General features: G+C 39.3%; 1 long non-coding RNA gene across 1 annotated transcript; it reads right to left on the bottom strand.

Annotated features, from left to right (window-relative positions):
* Positions 1-1,855: 1,855 nt before the first annotated feature.
* LOC110797209 (uncharacterized) lies at positions 1,856-4,554 on the bottom strand. The gene is made up of 3 exons (XR_002535777.2): positions 4,220-4,554; positions 3,423-3,504; positions 1,856-2,106 (listed from the first exon to the last, which is right to left on the bottom strand). It is a non-coding gene; the product is annotated as an uncharacterized lncRNA (long non-coding RNA).
* Positions 4,555-16,143: the final 11,589 nt, after the last annotated feature.

Below are 16,143 nucleotides of genomic sequence, written 5' to 3'. Positions count from 1 at the left end.
AGATGATACCTTGTATATGGTCGAAAGCTCCACTCTCCCTTGGTTCGTTGACATTGTGAATTACCTAGCTTGTGGAGCGATCCCCGAGGATCTCTCTACTCAACAACGGAGGATGTTGAAATATGATGCTCGGTGTTATGTGTGGGATGAGCCTATCTTGTTGAGAAGATGCCCGGATGGGCTATTACCGAGGTGTGTACCGAATGATGAGTTTGCTAATGTTCTCCGCATGTGCCACTCCTCTCCTTGTGGTGGGCATATGGGAGGTGATAAAACCGCCTCCAAGGTCCTTCAAAGTATGCTATGGTGGCCCACACTATTCCGGGATGCATGGGCCTTTGTCAAAGCTTGTGATCGTTGCCAACGCATGGGTAATGTGTCTAAGAGGCAAGAGATGCCCCAATCTTCCATTCTCGAGCTAAAAGTGTTTGATGTTTGGGGCTTTGACTTCATGGGCCCTTTTCCTTCTTCCTACGACAATTTGTACATCCTAGTGGCAGTTGAATACGTTTCTAAATGGGTGGAAGCAATCGCCTCACCCACCAATGATCATAAGGTGGTGCTTTCTCTTTTCAAGAAGATTATCTTCCTCTGTTTCGGAGTCCCTAGAGCGGTGATAAGTGATGGAGGATCCCACTTTTCCCATGGGAAGTTCAAGGCACTTTTGAAGAAATATGGTGTGAATCACAAAGTGGTTTGGGGTACCACCTCCAAAGAAGTGGGCAAGTTGAGGTAACCAACCGGGAAATTAAGTCCATCCTTGAGAAGACGGTTGCTAAGAACCGAAAAGATTGGGCAATCAAGCTCGATGATGCTTTATGGGCTTATAGGATGACTTTCAAGACCCCGATTGGGATGACCCCGTACAAGATTGTGTATGGCAAGAATTGCCATTTGCCGGTCGAGCTAGCGCATCGGGCCATGTGGGCCATTAAAACCTTAAATTTTGAGCTCTCTTGTGCGGGTGAGTGGCGTTTACTTGAGCTAGCGCATTGGGCCATGTGGGCCATTAAAACCTTAAATTTTGAGCTCTCTTGTGCCGGTGAGCGGCGTTTACTTGACCTCCATGAGCTTAAAGAGCTCCGAATGAACGCCTATGATTCGACAAGTATCTACAAAGCTTGTTCCAAGCAATATGACGACGTTCGTATTGAGAAGCGAGATTTCAAGGAAGGAGAAAAGGTTCTCCTCTATAATTCTCGTTTGAAATTATTTCCGGGCAAGCTCAAGTCCTGGTGGAGCGGCCACTACTACAAAATAGGGCTATAGCAACGGCCTAAATGTGTTGGCAAAGATCCATTAAATGTTGCCATATACCTATAGCAACAGTTTATATGGCGTTGCCAATAGGTGGCGCTGCTTTAACTCTATAGCAACAATTATTATGCCTTAGGCAACAACATTATAAAACTGCTGTCATAGTTATCATTAGCAACACTTTTCTTAGGCAACGACTTTTAACTTTTGCCAACAGTTTTATTATATCTAAGGCAACAATTATTAAGTTTTAGTAACAATTATTTAGGATTTTAAGCAACAGTTTTAGTGTCTAAGCTAACACTTTTATTATCTAAAGCAACATTATCAAAAGTCTATGACAACGTTTATTGCTCTAATATTGCAACAATTTTGTAGTCTATTGCAACATTTCTTGATAACTATTGCGACACTTTTACATGAGCCTATAGCAACGTTTCTTGCCAAACTATTGCGACATTTTTATGTGAGCATGTAGCAACGTTTCTTCATACAACTGTTGTGGCACTTTAATGTAAGCTTATAGCAACAATTCCATACGTGTTTATTTAATACCTCATTAAAATGAAAATAATCCAACTACCACAAATAGAAAACATTTATTTTGAATGAAGTTTTACTTATTATTAAAATAAAATATCCATAACAATCATTCTAATAACAAAAACCATTGTTATAATATAAATACATCAATTAAGAAAACTAATGAATCTCCAAAAAGAACTAATAGTTTAAGCAATCTAAAATCTATCTAGTATTTAATTTATTTGTCCAAATCAGTCCAAATGAACTTCAATCTATGCCCTTCATGCAATCCTTTTATCTACCATTCTCCTTCTATATACCATCCTGAAAACAGAAAAATAATTGTCAATATAATAAGAAATTAATGCATGTAATTAAAATGAAATAATATGATCAATTCTGCAAAACAACAGCTGAAAACCACACAACACATTTGCACTGAAAGAAACACAAACGAGCAAAGCAGATCAAAACGGAACTGAAAAAGCAACCAATCAGAACTGAACTGAACATCAAAGAAGATCAGAACTGAATTGAACAACAAAGTAGATCAGAACTGAATTGAATAGCAAAGCAGATCAAAACGGAACTGAACAACAAAGCAGATCAGAACAGAATTGAACAACAAGTCTCTAAAGGCTAAACACAATCAATCTAATACTTCTAACTAATGAAAAATATATTAAGTGCTGATTTTACCCATATGAGACTTAAACACTTGAATTTTGGACGAAAATGACAAACATAGTATATCATAAATACATAATGAACCGTCGAAATTAGTAATTTATCTACAACAGCTTATTCTAGTATTTGGTTACAGTGTCAATTAATCTTCGGAAATAACTTTGAATCTTCACTCTGCTAGTATATTCATTACTAAAAATGAAGTTCTGCTTATTATTGCCTCTCTATTGATAAAACAAAAACCAGATCACAAATCTTTGTATCAAACAACAATATTTTGGTGTTTCAACTAAAATAATCTACATAGAAATCTCTACTATAAACAAGACTCTTGGTCACACTAGAATTTTCCTATGTCTACTTCAGCTATCAGATCATGTCAGTCTGTCAGATACAACACTCCACTAAAAGCCATTGTTTTAATAGCTTAATCAATTAAGAGTATCCATGAGAGTCTCTACACATTGTACCTGCATCATCCCATAAATTGTACCCAAATCATCTATGATTGGGTGTATCTATGTTCTTTTTTGGTCTAGTTGTGGAGTCTTATCAGGCAAAGTTTCTTACAGTCACTTTGTCTTCAGATTGGACTTCAAGGTAGATCTGTAGTTCAAAGCCTACCCATCTTTAATATCCCTTAAATCTTATAAATTAGCTATTCTGCATTTTAACTCATCTTTGAACAAAAGTTGACCTCTTATCTATGTTAGTCAGTTTGCTTGAGCTATGTAAAAGGCCCTAGTTGCTCCAATAACCTAAGTTTGTTGTTTGATTTTTCTCAATTTTAAAACTACATCTCAGAAATAATATACTATATTTGAAGAAAATTGATTAATGTGCCTCAGCATAACCCATTGAAAATGTTGGGAAAGAAACTAACAACAATATATATGGAAGCACGATATATAAAGAAAAGTTAATCCCAAAAATATACAGAGAAATTAGCAAACCTCATTATGGTGAATTGAGTGAAACAAACTAATTTCAACGAGTCGCTTCTCGAGGTTCCAAGGTTTTTCTCCAGTTCCTAAACTGAAATAATAACAAATGGTGAAGATTTGGTTCTGTATTTTGTACAGACCGATTCATAGTCTATTTTCTTTATATCGTCTTCAGTATTGCAAGACACAATGATGTGACTGCAAGTATGAAATTTCATAAAAGTCCTTTGTATAGTCAGCTGGTTAAGATTTAATAGTTATATGACATTACTAAGTGATTACTCTGCTTCCCAAATAAGGTAACAAATTACTTAAAAGTGGAGGGGAAAGTTAATGGATTTACCTGTATTTCAGAACCACTGGCACACTCACAATTATAATCACACATTAACACTAACAGAGTAACAACTAATAATAACACAGAATAATGGTACAACAACTCAACAAGGCTCAAGTAGCAGAAATACTCAGAAAATACATAAACCTAAAACTCTTTTTAACTTTGAGCAGCATTCTGTTAACAATTTCATATTTTCAGTCCATCACAAACTAACAACAATAATAATTTAGCAAGTAATTAAATTAAACCCTAACATCCTGCAACAATTTCAATAACAAATCAACAATATACCAAAAAGAAATTAAGTATCTTCTGAATTTGTTCAAGTAATTAAACTAAAAAATCAACAACAAATCAACTATTTTCTGAATTTGGTACCTCCGTCCCTGCTACCATTCTGCTAACAAATCAACAACAAATCTGAATTTGTTCAACTTTAATTAAAAAAGGAATCAAGTATTTGAACCTGCAACAGGGAGTCGGTGAGGAACGACGATTCAGCGAGAGCGGCGAATCGACCAGTGGCGCGGTGGCGGAGAAGCGAGGGCCACGAGCCGACGGCGGCTTCAAAACCGGTTGGTTGCTTCGCTGCTGTTTCTTTGAGTGACCCTGACTTGTAACATTGTTTCTTTGTGGATCGTGGGTGACCAGCGGTCGGCGGTGGAACGGTGTTGGGTCACTCCGACAAGGAGGCAACTGTCGGGAGTGGGCGACGGCCGACGATAATTCAAGAGCCAAAGATTTGTAGAGGAGTTTGCGGGAAAATGTTTTAGGTTTCTAAACTCTTACTGCTTTCCCGTGGGTTTGATTAATTTTTTATTTTATTTTTTTCAAAATAATCTTGTGTCACGTGACACACGATGACACAGTGTACCTCTGCCCCCGATAATCAATCTCAATCAGTTTAATATAATTGTTCAAACAATTCTACAAAAATTCAGAACTAAATTCATCCAAAATAACCCATTGACCGATCTCCAAAATTTAATGAGAAATCAACAAAGAATTTTGTAATTAAATCGTACACGCATAAAAAAACCAGAAAGAAAAATCATACGAATTTTCCTAACTAAGAAACTCTAATTAAGCCTTAAAATGTGGTCTATTGAAACTCTTAGTACCTTAATTAATTAATTAATTTTATTTTTAACATATTTCATATGCTTCACCAAAACCGTTGCCATACCTTATCAAAAATAAAAAAACATAAAAACTGTTGCAATAGAATAATCAAAATATACAACCGTTGCTATAGTTTTTCTATGGCAACAGTTTTCCAAACTCAAAGTTTACTCAAATGTATAATTGTTTAACTGTTGCAATAGCTATGATATGGCAACGCTAGTAAAACCGTTGCATAAAAGGGCGTTGCTTTAACCTTTTTTTCTAGTGGTGGCGGCCCATTTGATGTAGAGAGAGTGTTCCCCCATGTTGCTATTGAGATTCGGGTACAAGATACCAACAACTTCAAAGTCAATGGTCATCGGCTTAAGCATTATTATATGCATGACTCTCTTAGCTCATTTGCCATCATGGACCTCAAGGACCCCCCATGAATTAGGGGGAACCGTCAAGCTAGTGACGTTAAAGAAGCGCTTCCGGGAGGAACCCCGCGGGTTCTTGTGCATGTTTTTGTGCGTTTTCTTGGTGTGGATTCATTTCATCCGCCTTTGCCATGCCCGATTATATTTTTGGTGAGTTCGTTCGTTTTTCCGGTTCTTTGCGGGACTTGCTCCCACGGCATCTCCGGTATTATCCTTCTAACTCACTTCCATTATTTGGGATCGGGCATTATTCATGTCGGGCATTGGTTGGATGGGTAGCTGTGCCCCTCCTTGTTTCGTTTTAGGCCTTGAGGACATGGCCTAATTCGAGTCTGGGGGGAGATTTTATTGTGTGGTTGCCATTATGATTTTCATGCCATTGATTGCGTGTATTTGTGTGCTCTTGTATAGTTTTTCTTGTTTAGTTTCTTTGATTTTAGGTTCCTTTTGTTTTCTTTTGTTTTCCTTTTTCTTTCTTTATTTTATTTTCTTTCATTTATTTTCTTTTCTTTTCTTTTTCTTTTTCGTTTCCTTTTCCTTTTTCTTTCCTTTTTCTTTCTCTTTGTCAAGACAAGTTTTTCTAGTTTTTAGGATTTATTCCTGATTCGGGCTTAATAAAATTGGAACTTGTAGGTTAGAATTCTTTTATTCCTAATAGGTAGAGGTGTGCACGGTTTAGAATGTCTTGGTTCGAGTCTAGGATTTGGGTGTAAAGGTAGTCGGTTAGAACTTTAGATAGCATGAGTCTTGAACCCTTGGTTTGTGGTAAGATGGTGACGTTCTCTCTAGTGACTTGAAACCGGAGAGGATAGTAATTGCTACCCATATGTGAGGATCTTTTTCTTTCTAGCCCAATTCTCAAACACAAATATTGAGTGGCTTGGATCCTTGGCATTGACTTTCCTATATCCTGAATTTGACTTTTTACTTCCCGAGACCGCGACCGAACTACTTTAGGGGACGATAGAGGCATTTCTTTCGGTGACTATTTTTCTTTGTATATATTAGGACATCATTTTATATTTTTCTCTCATATTTTTGCTTGCATTTTCCCCTTTGCTAGCCATTTGAGCCTTTTCCCTTCATTTCTATTAGCTCATTACAGGCCAGTTAGCCTTTGTTTTATTTTCACCCTTAGAAGTGATTGTGAAGCTAGTGTAATTGTGCTTTGTGGTTTTGAATTTTTATGCATATGATGAGAAATGATGGTTGTTAGTTAGAACGGAAAGTTTGGAGAAATATGTTTTATATATTGAATAAGTGGCAAAAGCAAAAGCAAAAGCAAAAAAAAAAAAAAAGTAAAAGTTTTGAAAAAAAAACCAAAAATAGAGAAAAACAAGGCAAAGAGAAAAGTTTCAATTGAAACTTAAAAAAAGAGAAAATCAAATCAAGAAAATTTCAAAAAGAGTATAGTTTAGTTTTGTTGTTGAATAAGCTTGGGGGGTGCCCCAAATAAGTGGTGTTAATTTGTTTTGGTTATATTTGCTTGAGTAAAGTTCATTTTGTTGTTCACTTTAGGTTTTATCTCCAAATCCCAAACTTATTCCACGCCCTTACCCCTAGCCTAAACGTTACACCATAAAAGCCCTCTTGGCCCTTTTGAGTTGAGTCATTGTCGGTGGAGGGAGGAATTGGTCAAATTTATGGAGCGGGATTTTCATGCCGAGATTTCGAGTAGCCTTCTTTCCTCTCTTGAAATTCTTGTCTTTTCCGGAGCCTTCGCGGCGTCACGAGAAGCTATCTTTGAGGGTGAATGGGACCTAGAGAGTTGACGCGGTAAGATCGGTTGAAGGGTGATAGATGAGTGCAAATACTTAGTGTAGACACCTAAATTGTGTCTCCCCATTGGGATGATGACGATACCATTATCCTTGCTAGGTGGTTGGAACAACTCCGTGCGGAAGTCCCAATTGCTAAAACTTATTCAAAAAATCCAAGATCCAAAATCTTATCCCCGAGACCGTTCCCATCACGGAACTCGGTACAAAATACAATTTTTAAAAATCAATTTCAAAATCCAAGTTCAATCTCACCCAATGGACCACTCCATTGGTTTTACAAGGCCTTTTCCAGTCAAAATGACACTAAGCAATCCAAATTCGGGAGCCGATCCACAAAACCGAGCAAGCCTGGCCTCGTCCCCTAAAACCGAATTCAAAAACCCGAAACAGCTAGTTTTTAGTCGCAAATTTCCTTAACTACCAAGCAAAGATACGTGCCAAAAAACAGTACAATTCTTACAAAGGGTACGCCCACTACAAGCCAAACGCAAGGACGACATCTTCGTCCTTGCTTAGCGTCTTCTGTGGCGCCAGGCGCCGTTGATGCGCTGGGCGCAGCTGTCAGCTGGCGATCAGCCTCTCATTTCCTATTTAAACCCCTAATTTCCAGCACTTTAGGGCAGCAATTCACAACCAGAACGTCGTAATTCTGAAATTGCCACTCAAAATCCAAAATACAAATTCTTCAAAAATCCCATACAAATCTCAAGTTTCTAAGAAATTGGGAGCTCCAAGAGGAATTCTAGCCTAAACCTAACTAGGTAATTCCTAATCCCAATCCTAATCTACCTGTAGACACCTACTTTTGTCCCCATTGCTGAAAGGGAAGGTTCGATGATGAGAACATAAATCTCCACTTGGCAATGCATCTCCTATAAAATAACGAATCTCGATCACCTTTTCATTTCAGCCAAAACTGCTATTTATGGAAACCTGCTAAGAATAGTAACAGCCGTAAAAGGTAGTTGTTAAAAGTGGCAAAGTCATAAAAGATAGGAACTTGTCAGAATTAGGTGTTGCACTCCAACATAAATCCTAAAATAGATAGAATTAGCATTCTTGATATAATTCGAAAATAAGAGTCACGTATGAACTAAATTCCTAACGAACCTAGAGTTCGTAACGGGCCCAGACGCATTCCGTCATAAAGTTAATATGCACTAAGAGACTTGGATAAATCTCAAAAGCTCCGTATTCTAAGAGTCCAAATCTGACAAGAACTCGGCCCAGATCACATTTTCAACGCCCAGCCCTGGGCGCCGAAATCTTTGACGCCCAGCCCTGGGCGCTGAAAATGCCTAGGGCCGTTTTATTTCTGGATTCTTTTTTGATTCGTATATTAAAATCTATCTTTCCACAAACTCTTTCCATATATATAAATACAGCCTCAAAATCGACGTGAACACACAACACACAATTCCATAACCTGAGTATTGACTCTAGCCTTAAGCCTAGCCTCACGCTGCGAAATTGATCCGGCGTTCTGTCGCAATCGACCCAAAAGTCGAACAGAACGCATCCTGTCCCTTGTAGCTGATGAATTAAGCCTAAATATTGGAACATTGATTGGAAACCCGAGATTCGTTAAACAAAAGGAGAAATATCAAAGCCAAGTGGTTAGTTTTCTGAGAACCGTAACGCACCTCTCAAGGGTGCGTTGTAATGTGTCCCTCATATGATTTAATCACTTTCATCACCCTTTTATAAAATTGTCAAACTATTAACTTGATTGATCTATCACGCCTAATAAGATAATACCTTGGACAATTGAATTATCATGCTAGGTACCTTAAATCAATCTAAATAAGATAATCGCGATCGATTTAGTGTTATGTGTTGCATATTGCTAAAATCAATTCAGAATAGCTTAATAAGTTTAACGCATGTCCCTTCAATTATTTATGCTGAGCTAGTAAGGATAACCTGCCTCTGGAGTTATCGATGAGCACTCCTCTCGGTAGTTATAGTCCCCTGAACCCTCAATCTCTACCCTGCGGGTGTACGTTGAGCGAACCCCACCACCAGGGATCACAAGGGAACCTACGGCCGTCGTGGTCAAACATAATTGCACTCCCTTTATGTCACGATAACCGGGTTTTGTCAGTTTTTCTCATTGTCGTTAAAAACTGAATGGCGACTCCTATATTACTAGTCGATTGGGTGTAAACTCACAGGAAATCTAACTACACTTGATCTGACAACGTCACGCCCACGAGGGACGAGGTCATGCATTAGCCTCGTGCTTCTTCGACCCCCTCACAGTGGCGACTCCGCTGAGGACGTTAATGAAATACTCGTGCTCGTAGGTAATCAAAATAGCCGAAGGGTGAAACGATCCTACCCCGCGTTTATTTCCCTATCAAGTTGGGACGTCCTGAAAATCAGCATATTACTGTGAACGGACAGAACCGCATAACGAATCTCGGCTCCCTTGGCATGTTTTATCTCGGGAGTTGGGACTAAGGATACCCATCGCCAACCGGGGGGTGCATACGCTTCGAATGTTGTCCACTCGGCACTTTTCGCTTGTAGTACACCCGTCCCAAACCCAATCGCTCGCCCACTAAGGTCCCTCTCATTGGTGCATGCCCCCTTGGCTTACATCGTGATTGGCCTCTTGGGACGAAATTCGTCTGTTGAATGCACTACCTCGACCGGGGCATGTGTTGGATCTACGATAGAAGCGGTACCAAGCCGGCGCAAATATTACCCATAGAAGCCTATCATAAACTACATGACATATTATTTTTGCTTCATGTTGTAATGTTAGTTATGTGTAGCGAATTATGTGATTGTGTGCGGCAAATAGTACCGGAAAACCAACGACCTTAAAAATTGCCCAAACATTCATAAACACCAATTGGCCAAAGAGTTATACCTAAATACGTGTCCCGCAGTCCCGAGCGATCGCCACAAAAAATAAGCGACGCCTAGGACGGCCTGTAACGGATCCCACGACGCTGCATAACTCGCAAAGGACGTTATTGGGCAAGCACGCAAAATTAAGTCGTATGTACGAAAAAATAGACGAACAGAATACAAGTACCAGTAAGGACGCATTTTCAGCGCCCCTGGCTGGGCGCCAATTATTTCAACGCATCTGCTGGGTGCTGAAGTTGCTGCTTGGCCTTTTGGTCAGGCACAACAGCCTCGGTGCCCGCGCGTAAAATATACGTAGCAATAAAAAATTCGCAACAAATTCTCTACGAGGACATATGGAAAAAGGCACTCGATTCTAAGAACGACTTATAAAACAAATAACTCCTTGTGTCGTCATTAGGCCTCCTATGACGACAATGTTCGGCACCAAAACCGAGCATGCTAATTAAAATGACCTTGAATGTCACATGGGCAAAGTATTCAAAAAATGATGTTCAAATAAAGTTTTCAAGGAAAAATAATGTTCGAATAAAAAATAAATAAATCCGAGTCTAGACTAGGCTATGCCAAAGTACAATCTAAATCCTAAGTGTTAGTTGTCTGTCCATAGAATCGGTCCTAATGCTTGGTGTCGTTCTGCAAGTTAAAAGGTTAAACCATATTGAGTCTCCCTTCCTAACATTTAAATCAATAAGCACCCATATGTAATTCCCATCCCTTGCTAAGAATCTACGACCTCAATACTCTCTCTCACCAATAAAAAGAATATATTATGTAATTCAAGTATTTGCAAAATGGAAACAGTCACATTCTGAAAATCATTCCTCCATAATCGCACAACCCCCAAAGTGAACCTAAGGTGTCAATACCATTGGCAAAAATTAATGGCCTCAAGGCTTATGATCACATTGGGTCACGACTATCATAGTCCTCTCGAGCCACTCGCTCCTTAAAATACTCCTAAGAACGGACTAAAAGATTTTCCATGAATGCAACATGACGAACCATGAAAATACCCAAGTCGGCATGCCATAAGGCTACCATTGGGGTAAAGCAATACACACTAAGAGGGAAGCCGCACTAATGATTCTAGTCTTGCAAAAATGAAAACTCGATCTCCCCAACTAACTACCTTGCCAACATTAAGCAAAATGGCGCACAACAAATGAACACCCAAGGGTTAAAATCTAAAGTGTCAACCAACGAAAGTTATGGTCCAATTAGCCTAAGTCTGAGAGTCGCTTGGTCAAGTATTATAGGCTTACGCCACGTCATTATTTTGAGTCTAGGCCACCTCCTTGTATTCATACACGGGTTATAATCAGAAAAATTAATGAAAGTTCGAGTCTAAATCACAACTTCCAATTAAATCCCGGAATCTGAAAAGAAGCAAAAAAAAATTATTTTCGATGTAATTCTTTCGTTATATTTCAATAAAGTAAAAAAAACATTTTGAATCTACGCTATTTGCACATTTTAAGAAACGAGTAAAAACGCTTGCAAAGTAAGACAATTTAAAGGTCCATCCTAGGCCTACTAAAATTAAAGGTCCACTATAGGCCTACCAAACGAGGCTCACTCAGTCTCGCCTCATGACTCAAAGACCACAACCATCTACCTTTTAGCCAAAATAAAAAGGGGAGAAATCCCAAGCAAAAAAGAAAAAGAGAAAGAGAAAAGGGAAAGCGAAAAGAGCGAGCCATGAAATACTTAAAAAGAAAGAGAAAAGGGAGAGCGAAAAGAGCGAGCCATGAAATACTTAGCCCGTACCTCCCAAAGTGCGAAATTTACCTGAGTAAACGAAGGAAAAGAATCGAGTCGACCAATCCAAATCATACCACAAAAACTACATAAGGTTCTACGATCTTCTACCCTTTCCAATCCTCATGCTTGACTAAATACCTATACAAATTATCCTATCTCATTCAACCCATTTTTCAAGCAGTCTTGAGTCACGAATAAAAAAAAAAGACAAATGAAAAGTACATTCTACACTTAACGTGAAATAAAAATAAATAATAAAAAAGAAACTTTGCAAAGCGCCTTTGAAGTTCATCTAAAAAGAAAAAAGAAGCATTTAGCGCAAAAAAGATTCGCAAATATTTGGCACAAAACGAAAAGAAGCAACGCGCCAAGAAATCTCCCCAGAAATCACTTTCAACGCCTAGAGCCGGGCGCCGGAATCTATAACGCCCCAGCCTGGGCGCTGAATCTCTCTGCTTGCCAAATTTTGTCCAGAAGTGCTCGTCATTTTATCCGCACATAGACGGAAAAATAACGAACACTTGGAGGGGTACAACACGTATTCAGATATACGTACCAAAAAAACACATGAAAAGATTTTTGTGCAAATACGTGTACTTTAAAAATAAAACAAATTTTTGGCATACGGCAAAGCAGCAGATTAAAATAATAATAAACTTCACTTATTTCACCCTATTTCAAACATTACGATTCCACTCGAACGTACTTGTTTAAAATCGGCATTCTAAGAAACCATTTTCTGGCTAAGAACTACGCAAGACCTGATTTCAAATTAAATCTATTTAAGACGGATACGTAGGCAATCCATGATTCGGTCCAACCAATTTGCAAAAATGTTAAAGCCTATAGAATAACAAGAATAAAAAATAGAGTCCCTTATTGAAATTTAATTACTTGCAATCCAAATCGAAAGAAAAATTTAAGTCAAAGAAAGAATCCAAGTCATCAAGATGCCAAAATGAGCTTACATCGAAAAATAATAAGGGCACGTACTCTTGCCAGAAGGAGCACTCACACTCCTAGGCACTTAGCCAAGACTCAAAAGATCGCTTTGCCTCAACTGAATGGGGGCTAGCGCAAGCGTCCATTACCTCTAAAGTACTCGACTTGACCCTCCCTAAAGCGAACTAACTCACTTAAAGACCTTCTTTCACCACTAGACACAATCATAATCGCCAACAAGTAGTAAAGGCAGTAAGCTTGCAATAAAGAGGATTGTCCTACGGCATCGCCCCATCGTTCCTTCGAACTCAGGGTATCCGTTCATGGTAATTCAAATGCTTGCGAATCCCCTTTGAAAAAATCAGACATTGTCAATAGGACTTGGCACTTAACCAAGGCTCACCCTACTCAGACATATGACACGGGCATCTAAAATCGAAATCTGAAAGCATCATTAATGAGAAGACATAATAGCAACTAGGAGCTAAAAATTGAAATGAAAGAGCTAGGGAAAGAACTAAGTATACCTTGACCTTTTGTGCAGACATACACCGAGTAAATCTAAGTCAATTTGAAAACGGTTTATACTCTCGCAATTCTGGAAAAGAGGACCCTAAAAACCTAAAGCACGTGCCACACGGGCACAAGTAATATCTTGACGCCTGCACCCTGGCTTCCAGCAAATCCTTAGACAGCATTCTAAACATCGTAACAGTATTTTGATTCACTCATGTAATCCTGTACAAACCCTTCTATAAGTCAACTTACTTAGGACACCTTGGATTGTACACAGTAGGACTCGAATTTCAAATAATTTTCAAAGACCTCTTCGAACATAATAAAGTGTCGTTGGTTTAAGCTAAGTATGCGTTTATCTCGATGTTGCAAGTGAGTCAAAAAATTTTCTAAAAATGATTATGGGTAAAGAAAGGCACCTAGCTTTTGGTCAAGGTACACTTCAACATGTGACTACCTTGACCATCGCAATGTCGCACAATATGATATTTACAAGAGAAGTAGCAAATCACTACTCGAACGTACCTCGCACTAAATGATTCTGGTTCAAACTATTCATGATCCATGTCACCATGAATGCACAAAAACGTGTGCCAAGCATTATAGCACCAAGCCAATCCCGTAGCTACAATTGGGGGCCTGAGAAAAACACTCTAAAAATGCTCGAAATGACGATTTTATCGCAAATTCTCGACTAAGGCTATACACACGTCATAGGGGCACAATCCTAAGGTTTGATCGTGTAAAACTAACCTTAGAATGGCTACAACCCCTCCCAAATTCTAAACGCTACTTAGAATATATAAAGTCACCCCACTAACAAGGGTAACTGAAAATCACAAGTCACCAAAACTCCGATCAAACTACTGCACATAACGCTCGCCGTACAAGCGCCCGTTACACAGTTTACGTCGTTCCAAAGCAAAAGCGAAAGAAAATCAAGGACAAAAAAGAAGAAGAAAGAAACATCTATGAATCCTCACATCGAAAGAAGTAATAAGCCGTGCACACCCACGCAGAAGGTGCTACACTTGTTCGAGCAGTACCTGAACGAGGCGTGATGAAGTACTCCAATGCAAAAAATAAATAATGATATCCCAACACCTGGAGGAATATTCTAAGACACGCTGTTAGGCCATACAAGCTTACGTCGCACCATAAGTTCAACCATCCCACGGTACAAGTCTAAAAAAAAGAGTAAGGCATATTGCACTAATGCGGGCACGACCAAGAGCATGTGTAAAAGAGGCAAAGAATACTTATCGCCCAAATTCAAAATGCAAGCCACACGACTTCTACATTAAGGATTAAAGGTAGAAAAACATTACCTACCACGGAAGGGATAGCTCGCACCTACACGAGCGGAACCCCAAGGCATCTTTCTCGAAAGAACCTACAAAAATCATACGCCAAAAGGAAGCATCCCAACATGCATGCTTGGGGGCTCCAAGCTACAAAACGACCATAGCAAAAAAAAAAAAAAAGTCTCAAAGCAAATGTTTGAACGATCAAAAGGGCACGATGCTTGAGCCCACTTCATGAATGGGCCTGAAACCTATCAAGCTTCTAAGCAAACTATTGAACATCAGTCATTGCTCAAAAAAAAATTGATTCAAGCAAACTGATTAATGGACCGCACGCAACGGCCATTCTATGAACTCTCGTTCGCACGTACATTCTAAGTATCGAACATTCACGAACACGTTAAAAAGAGAAAATATATACGTTCAAAATAACAACAAGAGCGATCAAAGTCTTACACCTCAAAGTATATTCCTCGGGCCATATGGACTCGCCCGACTATTGCAATAATTGTACGCCTTAAGAGCAACAGTTCCTTTAAATAATCGCCCCAAAGCGACAAACACCGTAGTCCACCAATCGGCTACGGCTTCTTGAGAAATCATCACGAGAAAGTCTTGCCTGGGACGCACTTTCAACGCCCAGGACCAGACGCCAGATATTCCGACGCCCAGCTCTGGGCGCTGAAAATCAGATCAACTCATTGTGATCCCTAATAAAATTCTACGTTCCAAAAATAAAGAAAAACAAAAGAGAAGGGAATACGTAGAATTTCCAGGTGAAGAAAAAACGAACGAACAAGAGGCCAACTGTGTCATCAAAAGACTAGCCCAAACAACATTTTCAACGCCCAACCTAGGGCGTGAATTATTTCAACGCCCAGGCCTGGGCGCCGAAAATGAACCCAGGCCCAAAAGAAGCCCTGACTTCTATAGGGTCCTACTGTATCCATTCGACCCAAAAATTGCCGATTTCTTTACTGAAAGTCGCACCTCACGGCTTTGTTAAGAGTAGCACACCACTACAAAGATCGCTCGCACTTACGAGCACGATCCAAGACACCATCAAGGACATTACAAAATGCGTATCCCCAAGGAACCTCTTTGACAAGAAATGACCGTGAAGCACGAGTGCTTGAGGGCTCGAAAGAAAATATATATTTTAAAAGAGAGTATCCAAAGTTAAAACAATATTCCCAGACTACGCTGTACGAAGTCCCATGTTTGGATAATCTCAAAAGATAAAAACGGATTACGACCTCAAAACAAAGGTCGCCGTTGATACTTATACGTAGTCCCCCAATCAAGGACCCAGGTAGTGGCAAAATTGAGCCGTAAAGACTAGCTCAAAACCATGAAAGACGATAACCACGAGACAATGGTCCGTATAAGCATGTTGTCAACCCACATTCAGGTTGCAACTAAATCCGAGCATCCCTCGAAAGAAAATAAAATTCTTCAAAAACAAACACAGGCTCGCCATCTTCAGCCGGAGGGGTCTGCGTCACTAACCGCGCAGGTCCTCAGTTTTCGAAAATGAAAAGCAAATAAATTCTTCAAAAACGAAAAAACAGGCTCGCCATCTTCAGCCGGCGGGGTCTACGTCACAAACCGCGTAGGTCCTTATTTTCAAAACATCAAAACAGATTCGTCCACTTCTAT

This window comes from Spinacia oleracea, chromosome 3 (assembly GCF_020520425.1).
Source record: "Spinacia oleracea cultivar Varoflay chromosome 3, BTI_SOV_V1, whole genome shotgun sequence".
Classification (NCBI taxonomy): domain Eukaryota; kingdom Viridiplantae; phylum Streptophyta; class Magnoliopsida; order Caryophyllales; family Amaranthaceae; genus Spinacia; species Spinacia oleracea.
The sequence above is the reverse complement of the archived record's forward strand: the minus strand, read 5'-3'. Positions and strand labels throughout refer to the sequence as shown.